We start from the raw sequence: 17,755 nt of genomic DNA on the forward strand, positions 1-17,755 counted from the left end.
AGCCTTGAGGAACCAAGCTAATATGATGATACATCTGCTAAAATGTGGAATTAATTCTGGTAATATCTGTCTGGTTTAACCTGTGAATAAGAGAAGGTGGCTTAATTAAAAATAAACATTCCCAAACTAACAATGCACAGCCTGTGGGGTATCATTTACAGAATCTAGCATTTCCTATTTAAAATAAATAAAAGCAATATTAATTTTCTTGCTGCTTCCCAATGTCAATATTTAACACCAGAATTGCTTTGACATCTGGACAGGTAAGCAGAGATAGATATACACATACACACACACACAGAGTTGTCTTTATGAAATTTTGTTTAGTTTGTTTTTTTAAGTTCACCCATTTTTGCTATAGATCTCTCATTGATACCATGCCACCCACATCTGAACGTGCAGTCAGACATTTGCAGGTGCAAAACTACAACTGCTGTTCCAAAAGGGAAGTTGTGTGCAATTTGTTCTATATCCTTAAATGCCACTCTCGTGTGCATAACACCATATGTGCAAATATATCAAGCCATATTAGGTCTGAGGCCTACTTCTGATGCGACAGTGGGTCAAATTTGCAAGAGGACACTTGATCTGGGAGAAGCTTGGAGTAAATAGTGCAGCAACATTCAGCAGGATATCACACTGGAAATAAACTTTCCAGAAACATTATGCATGAGATGGAGGCAATTGATGAACTGGTAGCTTTTCCCTTTTCTCACTTCAGGGTCTCTAAACACTGAATCAGTTGTCCTCATGTCTTGCTTTGTATACTTCTGAACTTTAGTTTTGCAGGAACTTCTTATGCATGTGTGAGCACACAACTCTATCAGAACGTGGAACACTTCTGCTCAAAATTTCAGAAGTACAGCATTGCAAATGCACATCTTATCTATGCTTTCATTGGTGCTGATGCCAAAAAAAATGTACTGACATTGCAGGGGCCCAGAAATGATCAAAATGAAACTTAGAAACTTTTCCAGAATCATTTTTCGCTGCTTTTGCGTAGCCCTTTGCTCTGCATTGAGGCTTTCACTGTCTGGATCTTATTCCTAGGAGAGGATGTGAAGGCCAAAATATAACTGTTTAAAAAAATAGATTTCCCGTGTTGAAATATTTTACTCAAAATTCCCAGGTTTTGGGAAATTTCCCAGGAGATAGAAGCACTGTAAAAAAAACTTTATCTGGGAATTTTTCACCAGATTGGAGAAATTTTTAGCGCTAGGTTGGGAAAAGTTGGCAGCGTGATATAGAAACACTGGAACAGGGCAGCTTCAATCACTCCCTGGAGCTCAAGGAGGGAGAAGGACTGGCTGCCTTGCAGGCTGAAAGCAGCTAGCACCCTGGACAGAGAAGTGCTGCAGGCAGAGACCCAGGGACCTAAAGGCAGCTCCTGGTGGGCTGCAGGGATCTGCATGCTGAGGCCCTGAGGCAAGGGCAAAGAGGTTGTTGGAGCCATGGGGAAGTAGCATAGGGAAATCTACTGAGAAGTGGGAGGGAGTGTAGCAAGCTGTGGCCTTCTACAGCCCTGCCCCCACTTACCACTGCAGATGTGGCAAGACAGTAGACTGTAGTCACCACTGAGAGAAGTGGCTGGATAGGGATTGCAGAGACGTCCCCTGGAAGCAGGGAGCACAGTTGTGGTGTGGCCAGAGGGCTATGTTACTGAAAAGGGCACTGCAGTCCTTGGAGTGACGTGGGTCCAGGAGCAGAAGAGCTGATGGGTGGAGTACTACCAGAGCTAATTCCCATATCTCCCATGAGGAGGCACAAGAGTGGTGAGTGAACCCATTACATGTGACTAGCCAAGATGGTCAGTGACACTACCGCATACTCTGGTGTCGCTAAATCTCTGACTGCCAGAAGATGGAACTGGATAATGGGATGGATTGCTTGATGATTGCCCAGTTCTGTTCATTCCTTCTGAAGCATTCGGTACTGGCCACTGATGGAAGACTGGGTCGTTTTCCCCAGTGATCTTATGTTCCTATGTTACAAATGACACCTTTATTTTAGTATTCTAAGAACTTAAAAATCCTGTTTTATTTTTAATCCTATGCAACATCTAAATTTAGTCAATGGGATTGCAGTATCTGTCACAGTTAGAAAACAGTTATTAGGACCCCACTGTGCCCATGTGTGGGTTTTTTTTTCAAAATCATGTGTTTTTATGTGAAGAACAAAAGACAACACTAGACACAGGAGAATCAGGCCTAGATATTGTTAAATGAAATATCCTTTGGACCATAGCGTAGTAAATTTGTGCATCACTCCTGGTAAGGAATTGTATGAAACGTCAGGGAGGAGGACAGTCACCACTCGTCCAAGAACCAAAAACAACACGTGCGGAGTGATTAAGGTGAATCACTCTAGGTTGTAAACACCTCAATAGTGGTACCACCCTTTGGTGGTGTCTCTTAGATGGTAGTTCAAAGTAGGTTTCACAGAGGCCAATAGACAAAGGGCTCTTGGCATAAAAAGGCTTCATTTAAACTGAGTCAGGATCTTCTTTCTGATACAACAAATGGGTGGGGCCTTCTTTCTAAGGGGGTCCCAATCTTTGCAGAAAGGTTGGAAAGATTTTGACCTACTGGGGCCCCATAATACTGATGTATATAGGAACTTGTTTTGTTTCCCTGTAATGCTACCTTAAGAATAAATGTGCTTTTTTAGAAAAAGCTGGGTGGTAACTCATAACTGCGGGCAATGCACTCTTCCTCCGAGAGAAAGAAAAGCACAGGCTCTGGCCTTGAGGCAGACTGGCTTACTGGGGGTAACACAGTATAAGGCAGGGAGCTGTGCAGCCTTAAAATTCCTGGTCTGGAAGGAGAGAGTCCCCGACTGAGAGCCAGAAACTAAAATGGATGCCCTGGAGGTGGGGAATACATGATGATTTATCCATAAACTCTGACACAACATGAAAGGCCTAGTGACTTGCTTTACGCTGATTCACCTGATTCCCTGGAGTTGGGCCCTGTGCTGAAGAGTGCCCTGCGCCCGCACCTAAGGGGGCCTCACTCCAGGGGCCTTTGGCGGCATTTCGTTGGTGGGGGTCCTTCGATGCCACGGAAAACCCGGAGTGGGTCCCCTGCTCCCGAGTATTAATCGGGCCCCATGGGTCATAAAGTCAGCCCTGGCGACTTGTATACACTGGGACTTCTAAAAAAGTAAAGGAGAGTGAGAACCACTAGAGGGCTTCCAAACTATGCAAACTACTAAATTCCTATATGCTGCATGTGGCACTTTGTGTAGTTATTTACATTTACATATAAAGTGGGTATGAAATAATATGTAATTAAATGGTAGCATTTTATATCCACTTTGCACAGGTGGAAATGACTGTACAGGATCCAAGGCACTGGAACATAAGGCCCAATGACTCTTATACTGTAATCCTTGTTCTTCAGAATTAACATCCAGTTGGGATGATTGTGGGAACATCTAAGAGGGACTGGAAAAAAAGGAACCCTCCTTCACAGCTCAGCAATTTGCATGGAGTGGTTTCATATCTACTCCACCCCCAATGCAGCATGGAGTGGTTTCATATCTACTCCACCACCAATGCAGCTGGGACTTCTATATGCTTTCTACACAAGGGTTTTATTAGGTGGATCTATGTAATGGCAGATCTACTGGCTACTTCTCTGCATTTGTCCAGCCATGCCACTGAATGCCTCCATAGGCCGGTCCCCTTGTGAAATGAACCGGGATGGCTCTGTTTAAGTGATCAGACGATCAACATTTAAAAAATGGGATACCAGTTGCTCCCCACCCAGTGGGGATAATGCTTCATCTCACCATCTGGGCTGGTGCTTCAGCTGGCAGAGACCTCTTGGCTTAGCAGTGCTATGGGGCCCTGGCAGTGGTGGTGATGTTGCTGCTGGCCTCTGCCTGGAAATGCAACTGCCTTTCCTGGAGCCTCAGACTGGAGAGAATGGCTTCTCAGATCCTGCTGAGGAGGAATGAGGGAAGCTGCTGCGCATAAAACCAGAAGGTTAGGTGTCCCATTTTAAGGCTCCAAATTTCCAGGTCAAACTGCTGAAAAATGGGAGAGCTGGTCACTTTAGCTCTGTGTTTTGCAGCCTGCGATTGAAGTGGAAAGGTCTGCATTTGGCTCTGGGTGGTGGGGTGTTTTTGTTTTTTGTTGCCCCCTCTCCAATCTATCTGTAGCTTCAGCCACGCATCCATTCATATTTGAAACAATAGCTGTGTGACATGAGGGCTGAAAATGTAATTAAACAGAAACAGAGCTTAAACCCATCAGGGACAGTGGAGGACACTATAGAAGTGCTGATATATCCAGGGCCGGTGCAAGGATATTTTGCGCCCTAGGCAAAACTTCCATCTTGCGCCCCCTCCCCCCCCAAAATCACATACATTATACACAATACACGGTCATGAAATTGTGCCCCAGACCTTTTTTTATCTGCCATGAGGCTGCATCAACTGTAAACGAAAAAAATGAAATTTAATTCATATCAGTCCTTTTTCTTGTTCACTATTAAAAGTAAAGGATAGAGAATGCATGTCACTTACTATAATTAACTATTTGAATTTCATCAACTGTTTGACATAAATATTGATTAAGAGATCAAGATGACTTTCCCTTAAAATTAAGCAATGTTGATTGTAATCAGAAATACACTTTTTTAGTCACGTATACGTCCTTCCTTCATATCAAAATCTGACTGGGAGTGCTGCGGAACCCATTCTGCCTAACTAGCCATGCACCTCCAAATGATTAAAAACATCAAGTGGTACAAACTCAATTTGAATGAAAAATTCCATTTTCTAATTAAATAGGTCACACACACTCAAATGGTTGCCAAGTGCTCTCTGTGGTGGTATGTTCATCTGCTCTAAATGCCTACTAACTTCCCTGTGAAGATAATCTTTGACTTTGATCTAATGAAAGCAGGATGGAAAAGCTCCCCCCCCCCAGAAGACCTAAGACATGATGGCTGGATGACATAAACAGACACCTGTCCCTCACAGGCACTACCTCATAACATGCCAATTGTGCTCAGGACAGAACATCAGAGAGGAATATTATGCATTCAGTGGTCTCTACACTGGCCAAGCAACAGCATGACAACTAACCTAACCAGTCCATCCAACTTTTTTGACTGCTTCTTGGGCACTGGTGAGGGGTAACGGTGCCAGACTGAGCCCGGTGATGGGTGCAGTACAAGTCCACAAACTGAGGCAAGGTGCTGGGCCTAGAGTCCTGCTGAGACTGCTGTCCTGCACCAAGTGGAACACAGCCTCCATGAGGAGAGAACTCAAACAAATATCACGCTCCTTCTGCATGATTCCCCCAAGCACTTCTTCAGGCAGCTGCTATGGGGGTCACTCACAGGCTTAGGCCTGCCTGTTGCAGGCAAAACACAGCAGCAGGGCTTAAAACTCAGACAGGGCTGCCCAGAGGATTCCTTGGGCAAAGCAAAATTGGGGTCCCCTTCCATAAAACATTTGCAATACTATAGTAACGTATTAGGAAATGTAAAAAATAACTAGTGAAATACATTCAAAAATTAACTTGTAATAATTTGAAAATACGCTAAATACATTATTTGAAAACATTAAAAGCTGTAATGGTCTGTATACATTTGCAATTACATAATGGGCAGATGATGGGTGATTGTGATGGTTGGTACCAGTGGGCTGTCGCTGCCTGGGGGTGGTGCTGTTGTTGCCCAGGGCTGGGTGGGGAGCTGGGCTCTGGGTTCAGGGGTACCCAGCTCACAGGGGCTGGGCTCAGGGATGTGGGGAGATGGGGTCAGGGTGGTGTCCAGCTCAGAGGGGCTGGGCTCGGAGCTGGGAGTCAGGGCTGTGGGGGGGGATGGGGCCAAGGGGGGTGCCTGGGGGCACTGGGGCAGCTCAGCTCTGCAGGCTGCTGTTCTCTCGAGCCGCCCACATACAAGGGGAGCAGGAGCAGGAGCAGGGACCAGCCAAGGACCAAGGGGGCAGGAGCACAGGCGCCTGAGGCCGAGCTGTGGGGAAGCATTTGCTTACCTTGCCCAGCACATGAGCGTCAGGGTCTTCTTTCTTCCTCCACTCCACCAGACCACCGCTGAGGTTCTTTTCTTCTCCTGCCCCTCGCTGGGGCTGATGTGGAGGCTGAGCCAGGGGGCAGCCCTCACTTTCCTCCAGAAGCCCTTGTGTCGCTCCGTCGCAGGGCTCCTACCACGTGTGCTAAGCAGAGCTGCGCAGCTCTGCCCAGCTGCCGCTGCCCCCCCCATGAGAAAAATTGCATAGACTGGAGCCCCTGCTCTGGGAGGGAGAGGGATTCTGATTTCTGAGCCTCTGCTAGCAGCCCAGGGATTCCCCTGGGTCAGCGCGCCGCCGGCAGCCTGAACCTCTGGGCAGTCGCAGCGGCGCCCTGACCCAGGGGACTCCCTGGGCTGCCGGCTGCCGCGGCGGCACCCTGACCCGGGGGGCCCCTGGCCTACCGGCTGCCGCAGCGGTGCGCACTGACCCAGGGTCAGTGCGCCTCTGCGGCAGCCGGCAGCCCGGGATTTCCCTGGGCCAGGGGATCCCCTGGGCTGCCGGCTGTCACGGCAGCGCCCTGACCCAGGGGGCCCCTGGCCTGCCGGCTGCCATGGCAGTGTGCACTGACCCAGGGTCAGTGTGCTGCCGTGGCAGCCGGCAGCCCGGGGTTTCCCTGGGCCAGGGGACCCCCTGGGCTGCCGGCTGCTGCAGCGGCTCTCTGACCTGGGGGACACCCTGGGCTGCTGGCTGCTGCCGGCAGCTCAGACTCCCTCTCTGTCCCAGCAGAAGCGGCCAGTCAACCATTTAAAAAAAAATTGGGGGGCGCTTTTTGGTGCCCCCAAATGTCTGCGCCTTTGGTAACCGCCTAGTTCGCCTAAATGGTTGCACCGGCCCTGGATATATCTTGCTATTGTCAGCTGTTTTAGTCCAATTCCTGCAGCAAACTGAATTTAAAACACACATGCGCATGTAACCCACACACCTCATGGGTGTGCTGTTTTGTCCCCTCTAGTGGCACTGAGACCACTTAGAGATTAATGATTCTGCTACAGTCCTGAACTAAAAACCATATGACCCTCAGCTGTGCAGTAGAGGCTCATGCGTTTCATTCCATAGGTCCCAGGTTTGATCTTGCCTGCTGGTGACCAAGATCTATTGGTGTTACATGTGCACGCAGATTCATTCAGGTTTTTTAATGGATATTCACATGATTGCGCCTGTTTTAATATCTTCATTGTTGGAATATCACAACATCAAAAATAGCTTGCTTTTTGGATCATTAATTTTACAAGTGTTTGCCTCTAGGATGAAATGACTGTTTGTTTATTGTGTGTGTGTTTCTTCCATTAATGGCTCTACTTTGCATGTCTTTAAAAAAAAACAAAACTAAATGACCAATGAGAATATTGGATATAGGCAAAAGGAGAATCTCAAGCCACCATCCCCACGAACTGCTTGGGTCTTAAGGATATTGAACAGCCCCTTGTGCTGTCAGCTCCTCAAGAACATCTCTGCAAGCCAGTACTTCTGAGAATGTTACAACACAAATAGCCAGTCATTGTTTCTGTTATTGTATTCTGCTTTGGAAAGTGAGGAACTACATCGGGGTCAGCAACCTTTCAGAAGGTAGGAGATAGGTGTCCATCTCCAAGAGATGGACAAGACTTGGCATGCACTCCTGTTGTTGGCATCTCCCATTGGCTAGCTTAGGTGGGGAATCACTTAACATGCTGGCATCTGTAGATCGTATTCTAAGGCACCTATCTCTCCCCATTCATGATATAGTGATCCCAGGCATCTAACTTGGCTTTGTAGATCAGTGTTGTTCCTGTGATTTCCCCAGGACCCTAAAAGTTAGGTGTCAAGATGTTTCACATTGGCCAGAAATGTCCTCACAGAAGATAGGTGCTGAGTACCTTTGAAAAATTAGTCCTTTAGTTGCTGAACAATATACTGCAAGAGAACATAGCACTGTACCTCCTTCCCCTTGTTTCAGTAGGGGCTAGATTAGGTAACTTTCAGGGCAGGCTGCAAAGCTGATCTATGTTCCTGAGCTTTTAGTAATGAAGCAGTTTGAGAAATAGTGGGGGAGGGTCCTGAAGGGATTGTACTATTTTGTTGGCTGCGATTTATTTTTGGGGAGTTAGTCTGGATAGACTAGTCCTTACATGTTGGATTTTTATCCATTGGTATGTGTATTTTAAAGATGTGTATAGATGAGTAGCCTCTTAAGATGCTTTTCAGCTCTATATAAACACCATATTATGCATATTATTATATTGCGTATTTACTTTTGACACCTTTAACTATAAAGAATCTAAACTATAGAATATATTTTAAATATGATACAACAGGGATTTCTGTGTCCTCCCCCATCCCGTTTGTGTATTTTTCATTTGACTTCTCAAATACTGACACAACAAGCAGTATGCTCAGTATACCAGGCTTTTTTCTGGTGACTGATCCATTTCCCTATGAATGTAATAATGCATTTCAATAGATGTGAACCTATGTAATATTTAATTTTATAAAAAGACTTTGATGGCCTTGCCCAGTGATCTAGTAGGAAGGAGAATGACAGTTAAGAGCTCTAATTTTGGACTGAGAGCTGTGGAGGCAGCACTGTTTTAGCTCCTGGTAAAAACTCAATTTCCTTGTGTCTTTCTCTGGCACTTGGATAGCCCCCTCATGCCTCCTGGTTGGCAGGAGAAACTGAACTCTGGAGGGAATTGCGTTCAGCCCATCTTGTGGGGGATTTGTGTTTTGGGCATGGCTTGGGGTGGCTTTATGGAAAGGGAATGTAAGAGGGAAACAGAAAAGGTTGCGTCTTGGATTGGCATAATTCTCCCCAAATGAGAATATATTGGCATGAGAATACATGCATTTCTGGGCCTCTCCTGCCTGAAAATTACTAGATTGAAAGACTGTTCATCTCTTTCTCTTTCTCTTTCTCTACACATCCACTTGTGCTTGAAGAAGAAAACATGCAGCTGGCTTTTTCTCTCTGGCTCACTAGTGATGTCTGCTTCTGCTTGTTCATCATGCCGAGCACTGTTTTCTTGTTTTCTGGCCTTAGTCCAATCTCAGAGAGCACCACCTGCCTTTAATGTGTAAACTTTAAAATCTACATTAAACTGTGCATGTATGCACTCAATCTCTCTCCAATTTTACATGTAACAAAAAAAAAAGCTTGATTTTTCTCTCTTCCTCCCCTCCCTCCCAAGGTGCTGGGTACTTGAAGCTCCCACTAACTTCAACTTTAAGGGTACTCAGTACTTCTGAAAATCAGGCCAAGGTATTTAAAGGAATCTGTTGCTGCTTAATGGGTTTTCTCCTAGAGTTGCCACAGACTGCAAACATATCACATATTTATCAGTAACTTTAAGGATGACTAGATTTAATTTATACCATTCCTCCATAAAACAAGGAAATGAAAGTCAAATAATTTGTCTTTGCTCCTGGAATTACATAATAAATCAGATTTCAAACAGTGCAAACAAGATATAGATTAGCAAAATGTTCCCTTCAGTAAAATTACCTGTACTTCAGTGTCATTCAATGAAACACATTGAGCAATTTGTCACATTAAAATGAGAAACTGAAACACAAAATTGGGACTTTAACTCAGGTGAATACTGTAGATGTCTAGAAATTCACTGAGATGAGGTGGGGGAGGTAATCTTTTATTGGACCAATTTCGTTGCTTGAAAGCTTCCTTCTTACCCTACACAGAGCTCTTCTTCAGGTCTGGGAAAGGTACTGAGAGTGTTACAGCTAAATACAAGGTGGAGCAGATAGTTTAGCGTAAATGGTTAGCACATATTCTATCTGCTCCACCTTGTAGTTAGCTGTGGCACTCTCAGTACCTTTCCCAGACCTGAGGAAGAGCTCTGAGCAGCTTGAAAGCCTCTCTCTCACTAACTGAAGTTGGTCCAATAAAAGATATTACCTCACCCACCTTGTCTCTAATCTCCTGGGATCTATATGGCTACAACAACACTGCATAGAAATTCACTGTTGATCAGTCAGTATGCTGGTAATCTGCTGCCTTTGATCGGCGCACACTTTTGTCTGATATTTGTGGGAACTGTAGCCAAGGATTATAGCTTTCTAATAATTCTCATCAGTTCCACATTACCGTCCATCTGAAGATCTCAAAGTACTTTACATCAATGAATATAATTACATAGCAGCCTAGTGAGGTAGGCAGTGTTACACTCACATTTACAGAAAGGAGGCACAGAATTAGATAACTTGCTGAAGGTAACAGAGGAAGTCTGTAGCACAGGACAGGGATAAAATGCTACTCTCTTGACTTCTAGTGCAATGTCTTCACAACAAGACCATCTTTCTGACTCTGTGTATGGAAATTAAAGATGAACTGAGAATTTGGGACTAGACACTGGGAATCTTACCTTTGTTTAGTATAGTACAATCAGTTTCCTGAGTTCTCTAGCCCAATGTTTTGTGCTTGAGAGAGGAAAAATTTGTAAAATAACTCCTACCATCACTGTTAGCATTTCTCCCTTTCTTTAGAACATATGCATTCTCCTCCAAAGCAGGGCATGTGTAATCTCAGCAAAGGTTACATGCACCCTGCTAGTTCTGGATTAGGTATCAAAATGCAATGAAGTGGCTAGAATTACATTTCTACCTCTAGCCTTCTGAATTGGTTCCCTGCGGTCCCAGAATGGCAGGATGAAGTTCAGAAAGTCCCTCCAAGGTACTAGCATCAACATTTTTACATGGGGAAGTTTTGTTGTTATTTTTTATTTTAAATGTAAATCTGCTTATGTGGTTTTAACATCTTCCCCCTCCTCCCCCCGCATCTTGCCTTTATTATTATTTTTAAATGTTCTCTTCTAATTCTGCCTTTGTGTTTACCGCACTGAGTGTGGCCTTTGTCTCACAAGAGCAGGTTCACTCCTTTCCTTACTTAACACATGCTGCTGAACGTGGTTGTGTTCTTGCTGTGCAGTGGTTCTATTCATGGTTTTACGAGTGGAGAGGACTGTTTGCCATGTGAAGCCCAGCAGGGCTAATAGCGTATTTTTTTCCTGAGCTATTATCCCATCGGATTACCACCTGCCTTTTTACTATTCTGCAGGCTATTTACATGGTCAGCTGATAAGTGATAGGTAAGCTTATTACTAATTGAGTTCTTTTTTAGGAGCTCAATTTGGAATGGACAGACCACACATAATGCAGTGAGAGTAATTATATCGCGCCATTGGAAACTTTTTAGTATTTGAGTCAAGTTGGGGAACAGACTGAACAGTTAACCCAGTAAATTAGAGGTAGCTGTAGACTAAATATTTTACCTAATGAAGAAGTCCTGTGTTGCTGTGAGAGAGCGCTCCATAGATATACTGCTGTATGTAGCATAGAAGTGCTAATGAACGAGTGCTGTAACTGAGTTTGTATAGTCATCTGGATACTCTGACTGTTTCCCAGATTTACTTCTTTAGGTTGAAACTTCTGTGCTCTGTCTATGTCTTAAGATGAATTCTCTTTTAAAAACTCCCCAGGTCCAGGTAAACAAACTGGTCTGACCTGCCAGGGGCTTTCCCTAAACAAACAGTGTCCCAAGTTTGGGAAACACTGGATTAGATGATGTAGGGGCGGGGAGTATAGGGGGAAAAACAGGGGAAGGGAGAGACCTGACAGACCTACAATACTACTTAGCAGCAGATAATGTGCTCTCAGGACTTTCTGAAGCTGAAGAATTCTTATTTGGCCCCTGGATTCATAGATGGTCTGACCAGAAGGGACCAAGGTGGTGATCTTGGCTGATCTGCAAAATATAGGCTATTGGACTCCCTTGAATGTATATAAGGTGATCAGTGCACCTAGCCAACTATGAAATACTGTACGTTGGGTGAGGAGGGGGGAAATTCACTTCTTGGTTTCTGCAGGCTTCATCTCTGACACTTTGATTGCCCTTGTCATTATCCTAGTCTGCATAGCTACACATGTTAAATGGTCATAAAATTATTCATCCCTTTCTATTAAATTCAGCCACATCATTTGTCTTTTGCCTCAGTGATTTCACAGAGTCAGTAAAGAAGAAAGAAAAACACAATTTTCAGTGGTGTTTTTTGAACACTACAGCAAGACGCACTGAAGGCAATTTTCCTTTCACAGTAACATCACTCTGGCTGCAGTAAATGGAAAGTTACAAATCTTTTATCAAAAATAGAGATGTGCACATTGTTTTTATTGTGTTATGAAAGTTCTAAGGGTGAAGCTCATTATTGGGCATACATTTTATTTCACTTCCCTGTCAGAAGCTGCACGGGTCACATAATGATCAAACTCCATGAGAAAGGAAAGGAAGCCTGTGTTGTCTTCTGGTTGCTGTTTGAAAGTTCTGTTCCCATGTGTCTAAGCAGCATACTGGTTTCATTTTCATTGATGTGACAGCAGTAATGCATCTTTAATCTAATTAACACAAAGTAGATATGAAAGGAAATGAGAAATATAATGTGGAGTTGCCGTTTGAAGGCTCTCTTGAGCTGAGACATCTTTGCCACTTTTCTCTTCAGCAGCTATTTCGATCAGTCAATAGCATCATTATACAAAAGAGCAAGCATGAAATTGTGACCCCCTTGAAGTCGATAGCAGTTTTGCCATTGTCTTCAAGGGGGTATGGGTTTCACCCCTGGTTCCTGATTGCCTCCCCCAGTAAATCATATAATTCCTATGTTAATGTATGAAAGCGTGGCTTAAAGTGGCGCCTGCAGCAGCCATATGCACATCACACCCAGTGAATACCGTGAGCATTAGCGAGGAGGAGCAGCACTGGCTGCCCCATTGCCCACTCAGCATTGACCTTGCTGGCCCTCCCTCTTGACAAGGGAGGAGTGGGGCCAAAACTAAGCAATGCTGTGACCCCCGTGCACTCACAAGGCCACTCACTCCGTTTTGGCCTTGCCAAGCCCATGCTCCTCCCCCTGACATGATAGAGAGGGCTGCAAGGCCAAACCTGAAGGGGCTATGGGTGGGTAGTGCTCCTAGTGTCTGTGGGGCCAGTTTCTGCACCAGGGTTCCCCCCCACACCCCTGGGGCCTGCCCAGCCTTGCCTCTCTTCCAGAAGCCTGTGTCCCCTCTTAGGGATGGGAAATGACACTGTACCTGTCAGGCCAGGCTTCAAGGTGGGGGCTGAGTGTGGTGTGGACTTGACGGGTGAGGGGCCGAGGCCAGCAGCTGCAGCAGGAAAGGTTTCACAGAGAGTGTCAACTTCTGGGTGTGTCCCAATGACTGAAGAGCATTTAACAAACCTTTTGAAAGCTGAGCCCTTTGGGAAAATGAAATGAATCTTGCCCCACCTCGTTCTCCCCTTGACATATCACCATGTATTGTTAAAGGCTTCTCCATGATAATTCATGCCTATTTTGTGCCTCCCTCACCAGTTCTCTGTGCCTCAGGAGTCGCGCCCCACACTTCGGAAAGCAAAGATCTTCATAATATGATAAAGTCTCTTCTTTCTCACATGCTTTGATGTCATTTAAATCCTCATCATTGGCATTTGTATTAGCACCCGCTAAAATGAGTGGCAGCAGTTCACCCACTTGTATCAGGCTTTCTGGACACTCAAGCAGATATTTAAGGATCTGTTACATTCAGGTCCTATTTTCAAAAAAAATTTTTATAATCATAATAACTAGAGACTACTTTAAAAAAAAAAAAAGAGCGCTGAACCTCTGGAGAACAACTGAGTCTTGTTTGTGGCCCACACTTTGGAAAGTGCTGGTGTATGACTCAAATATCAAGGAAAGTGGATAGATATCCCATAATACATTTGTGTAAGCGCAGAGTGGGGAAAATAATTTTGGGAATAATCTAATGCTGAAGCACTATCATGAGATGAGGAACAAGGCACCAAGGGAGAAGATATTAAAGTGAGAGTGGCCACATTAGAATAGCTCCAGTTAGACCTTCAAATGAAACTCTTCTCTTTGACTGCCTGCAAACTTCATATCCTTATCTTCGAATTTTTCCTTTAACCTCCAGATCTTCCTTTTTTCTTCAAGAGAAACATGGTTTCCAATCTGGAAAAGTTCTGTTCTCCATTGTCCCCCTGGACAAAGGTGTCAGAGCTCAACCACTAGGAGGGATTGCTCACTTTGGGGCAAAATTCTAGTCCCACTGAAGTTCATTTTCCATCCTGGCTTCATTTCAAGGGACATAATTCCCTTTAGTGCCAAAGCCTTCTGCCTTCCACAAACATTCAGTGTTCCCTCCCCTTGCACAGTGTAAAGTTCTTGACATAATAAATAAATTTCAGAAAATCATTTCACTGAAGCTATAGAAAGAGGTATTTATATTAAAATCATGTGTGATTTATTCTTTTAAGATTCTGCATGAACACTTTTTGTCTTCCTTGGGTCTGCTATACATTGCATCCTACATTTGGGCCTTAGTAGGTTTAAAGCTATGCTGACATCAACAGCAAATCTCCCGTTGCCTATTGCTTGGGACCAGAAAATGGCTATCTGAGAGTTATTAACATTCACCAGCAGTAGAATTCATACCTCTTTGTCTTCAACTAGCTTTAATCTCCCACTTTGCACATCTCCAACTTGAGTGGAATAATTCAAGTTTCCGAATGCCAGACTCTTCACTTTAAAATGTTCACCATTTTTTAAAATATGAGAGAGCTGGAAAAAAAACACTTAAAAAATCTGCAGCTTAAGATGTTCGTCTGACCTGCATGAATCACATGCAACTAGATTCCTCCCTGTTTCTGAACTGTGGGGGTGCTGGAGCAAATTTTATACTGGGGGTGCTGAGAGCCATTGAGCCAAACTGTAAACCCTGTATATAATGGAAACTACTTCAAGTCGAGGGGTCCAGCAGTACCCCTAGTTCCAGCACCTGTACTGAACTGTGGAAAACCAATATATAGTTCTCAGGCAATTTATACACACACCCATTCCAGCTACCCTATTCACATGTTAGTGAATCCCACAAGACTGGAAATGTGCTACGTTGACTTGCATTGCATTGACTAGAAAACAGCATCTTCCCAATTAATGGCTTAGCCGCTGTTATCTTAATTCCCTTGAAGTTATTTACTCCAGATGTCTTATTACTACCATTGTTTTATTTCCTGTGTGCTACTCCTAACAGCCTCTTTTGATTTAACTCAGCAGAGTTACCCAAAAATATCATGCAGGTACACTGAGGTACATATGATATTCATATAAATAATGCAGACAACTCCTTCATTCGCCACACTTAATATTCACATAACATTGAGTTTCATGGAATATTCCAGAGCATTTGGAAAGACAGGGTCAATATAGATAGACATGGTGAAGAGGAACTTCTCTGTCCAGAGCTTTGGGATTCTACCGATTTGCAATAATGTTGTTAATAGCACATGCATTGTAAACTCTTTACACAGATTGTAAACTCTTTAGGGGCATGGACCATCTTTATTCTGTGTTTGTATAGCACCTCGCACAGTGGGGCGCTGGTCAATGAGCGGGGCTCTTGGGTGCTACTGCATTACAAATAATATAAATTCTCTAATCTGGCATTTTTAAGGTGGATCTTAGTAAGCCTGCAAGAGGGAGCTGTACTAGAGAGAATCTCTCATACAGTCCTTGGACCTATGCATTCTTCATTCTCGTCCCCCGCCCCAGTCCTCCTGTATTAAACAATATATTAATTCAACGTCAGTCAGTAAAGGAGAAGGTAAGCCTCCCACAGCTTTGATTCTTTGCAATGCAAGAAAAAAACTGTTTATAATATCATTGTGGTGAGGGGAAAGGGGGCAACTACTCATAATGAAAAAGTACACCTAGTTTAATTAAAACAAACTGTCTCCATCTTTGCCACCAGAGTGGTGGCTCAAACTCTGCTGAAGCACACACTCACCAAAGAGAGAGGAAAAAAGAAAATCTCATTGGTGACAGCTGTATGGGGATGATTTTTCACTCATTGGAGAGACTGTCATAACTCACAGTCCTAAGAGAGTGTCTGTTTCTCACTGTCACCGGTGAGATAAGCTATATTTAATGCTGCAATATCAAAGCTGCCAATTTTACATTTGCATTTAGTGGTACAGTTAGAAATTAAATGCATTGCCTGCCTGGTTTTGGTTTGTGGAGGGTAAATGGATGTAATTATATTATATTTTAAAAAAAAACAAACCTCACTTCAAAAGTTCCAAAGCACAGAGTTTGACATTCTAGAGAACGTTGGACAGCAGCATATTTGAATAATGTCAATTTATAAATCATTAGCAACATTTATTCTGCAAGAATGCTGTATGCTATACATGGTGCTAAACATTCATAAGGGACAAAAGTACAGTCAGCATCCAGCCTACAGTGAAGGGGACAGGAAAGGGAGTTTTCGTATCAGTAATAATAAAGATCGAATATGTGTGACTGTTCATTAATAGCTCTGGTCAGTGGTAAGAGAATTAGTTAGCATTGTTAGATGAATTATCTGTCTGTTTAAAACTAAATAAAGAAAAAATGAATTAAATCCTTTTGACGTGGTGGGATATATAGTAAACTACTAATCAGAACAACCTCTTCTTTTCTTTAAAAGGCCTGCGAGGTAATTGAAAAGCCCTGGATAGAGTCTGTTGTACTAAAACAACATAAATCTAAAGTAGGGGTGACAAATATACAATGGTTATATTTCTTCACTATCTGTGTGTCCTATGTATGAACTATTTATTAACTGAAATGTGAATGGGCAATGAAGGACCAATTTATATGTTACACCAAGAGATGTATTATAACTGCCTTAAACATTGATTTCCTCCTTTGCCTATTCTTGATCAGGATATACACACACAGAACAGCAATAATGTGGGGTTTCCTTATCAGATCTTGGATATTTCCCGAGACTGTCTGCAACCATTAACCTTGCATATTATCTGACTTTAGTGATTAGTACAAGGCACATAAAACCGTATTGATGGCCAGTCTTGGGTTAGAATAGTGAGCTGAATTATTAGAGACTAGATTTTGCTGACTTTGTGATACAAATGATAGTATTATGCTAGTCCCGTGAAATTGCTAATTTGTCATTTCTTTCATGGTGTAGTCAATGATGTGGTACTAATGAATGAGGCACATAATTGTGTGATACGGAATTGTAGCTTCTTGCTGATTCCTTCTGTGCCCGTATTGAGAGGAAAGAATGTTAAGCATCTTTGTTCACTAATTCACTTCACACTTCTGTGCCATGCTACTGGACAATCACAAATATTGTCTGTAATTAATGCTGAGGTTATTGTCGTCAGGCTTCTAATTCTAACTTTGTTTGCCCTGTTGTGTTCATTATTTTCACTGGGCACATTAGCAGGATTCTATCAATACAAGTGCTTTTCTTTCCCTTTGAAGATGTACTTTTTTACTTGTGCACATTACAGTTGCAGCGAACTTCAGCAAACCAGCTCAAAGCTCGCATGATGGCTGCCATTCTAAGGTCCCTGTCAAATTCACTTTTTAAGGTTTGTTCTTTCAGAATGACATTGAAAGGGACTCCCTAAAGGTCTGGGACTCTGGATAGAGCAGTTGAAATGGGAGAGAATGTTTTACACTTGCATCAAGCTTTCTTTCTCTACTTGCTTATCTTTGGTGAAATGTCCTGTATGTGTGAGGAGAGTTGTACCGGACCTCACAGGAATCAGAACTCTTCAACTGCGTGTCATAGGTCCTGTAGTTCTAACATTTTGAGTTCTATGGAGGACAAGCCCTATATAACTGGTAAGAATTATTTTAGAAATAATTCCTATATGTTA

This window comes from Gopherus evgoodei, chromosome 1 (assembly GCF_007399415.2).
Source record: "Gopherus evgoodei ecotype Sinaloan lineage chromosome 1, rGopEvg1_v1.p, whole genome shotgun sequence".
Classification (NCBI taxonomy): domain Eukaryota; kingdom Metazoa; phylum Chordata; order Testudines; family Testudinidae; genus Gopherus; species Gopherus evgoodei.